Raw genomic sequence first — 2,159 nt, 5'->3', positions numbered from 1 at the left:
AATTTATTCACGAATAATTCATTCGTGAATAAATTATTTTCGAATAAATATACCAAACAATACAACCCTGTTATGCCTACAGGTACACATGTAAACTGTCAAATGAAATAAATTCTTCTTGTTCTACCATTCAACCGCTCACCACGTTTAACTTTTATTTTAGGTTATGGGCCCAGTAAGAAAAACAGTCTTTGCAAGCCGAGACGTAATTATAATAGAGCCAGAAGCGAAAGAAGAATGCCTAGTTGAAGTTGATAACAAATGCGATACAAATGCGTCCAAAATAAGCGAAGATGAGCTTGATTCAGAATCGAAATCAGAATGTATGATTCAGGTCCAAGAAAATTTCGATTCAGTGGGGGATGATGATGATGATAAAACGGAAATGTCAGCATCATCTGAATCAAATATTTTATCAAATAATAACAGCTCAGTCACTGATGATTTCCAAGGTTTTTCAAACGATAGTAATATCAGCAACGTTGAAGATTTTCACGGCTTTTCAAACCTTTGTGTTAGCAACGTAGGCCATGATGATGCGGCTGGCTTGACACTTGAAGAGGCGTTAGCAGGGCCTGAATGTGAAAAATGGAAAGCAGCAATAGAAGAAGAATTGCAGAGTTTTGAGGACAACAACGCATGGGAGTTATCGGAAAAGCCACAGAAAGGTACTTTAGTCAAATGTAAATGGGTTTTAAAGAAAAAGTACGATGTTAACAACGATGTTCGTTTCCGGGCTAGATTAGTTGCTAAGGGGTATTCGCAAGCGGAAGGTGTAGATTATTTCGACACTTTTTCCCCAGTTGTTCGGCATACTACATTAAGAATGCTATTTGCTTTGTCGGTCCAATTTGGACTTAATACAACTCATCTCGATGTAACAACAGCTTTTTTGAATGGAGATCTTGAGGAGACAATTTACATGTCGATACCAGAAATGTTTCCTAATACTGAGAAAGGGAACAAGGTATTAAAGCTTAAAAAGGCAATTTATGGCCTCAAGCAGTCCTCAAGAGCTTGGTACAAAAAGGTAGATGAATGTTTACTAAAAATTGGTTATATAAGATCTGAGTTAGAACCATGCATGTATACAAAATTAGTAAATCAATCAAAAACTATTGTTACGGTTTATGTAGATGATTTCTTTATTTTTTCTAATGATACAGTTGAGACTAAACTTTTAAAAAATGTATTGTCAAGTAAATTTAAAATCAAAGACTTAGGCGAAATCAGGAAATGTCTTGGCATGGATGTAATAACAAACAAATCTGAAAAAACAATATCATTATGTCAAAAAACCTATGTTGAACAGTTACTAAAAAAATTCAATATGATTGATTGTAAAACAGTAGATACTCCAATTGAGAGTAAGTTGTCTATAAATCAAGAAAATCATTGTGAAGTTGGTCTTCCGTACCAACAGTTAATAGGAAGTCTTATGTATCTAGCTGTGTTAACAAGGCCAGATATTGCCTACGCGGTAGGATTTCTTAGCCAATTTAATCAATGCTTTACTAGAGAGCATTATTCCTATGCAAAAAGAATTTTAAAGTATTTAAAGCGAACTAAAACATATGGCATAAAATATGCATATCATGAAAGTTTAAATATCGAAGGCTTTGTTGACGCAGACTGGGCAAGCAACACTATAGATAGGAGATCTTATACTGGTATATGCTTTACATTGTCAAAAGGCATAATATCTTGGGAAACTAAGAAACAAAAAACCGTAGCCTTATCAAGTTGTGAAGCCGAATATATGGCTATATCAGAAGCCTGCAAAGAGGCAAAATACTTAAGAAATTTACAATTTGAAATTACAAAAATAATGTACACTATTAACTTATATAATGACAGTCAGAGTGCACAGAAGCTTGCAGCAAATCCTATACTTCATAAAAGAAGCAAGCACATAGACATAAGATACCACTTTAGTCGAGAATGTGTTAACAGCAAAATAGTTAGTATAAGATATTTGCCTACAGCTGAAATGCCTGCTGATTTATTTACAAAAGGCTTATGTAAAATTAAGCATTATATATTTTTAAGAAAGCTGGGTGTCCAGCACATTGAAATATTGTAATCCATACTCATATTGTTTGTTATAGTGGGGGTGTTGAAATATACCAAACAATACAACCCTGTTATGCCTACAGGTA

This window comes from Rhagoletis pomonella, unplaced genomic scaffold (genome assembly GCF_013731165.1).
Source record: "Rhagoletis pomonella isolate Grant_MI unplaced genomic scaffold, Rhpom_1.0 Rhpom_scaffold_00002, whole genome shotgun sequence".
NCBI classification, from domain to species: domain Eukaryota; kingdom Metazoa; phylum Arthropoda; class Insecta; order Diptera; family Tephritidae; genus Rhagoletis; species Rhagoletis pomonella.
The sequence above is the reverse complement of the archived record's forward strand: the minus strand, read 5'-3'. Positions refer to the sequence as shown.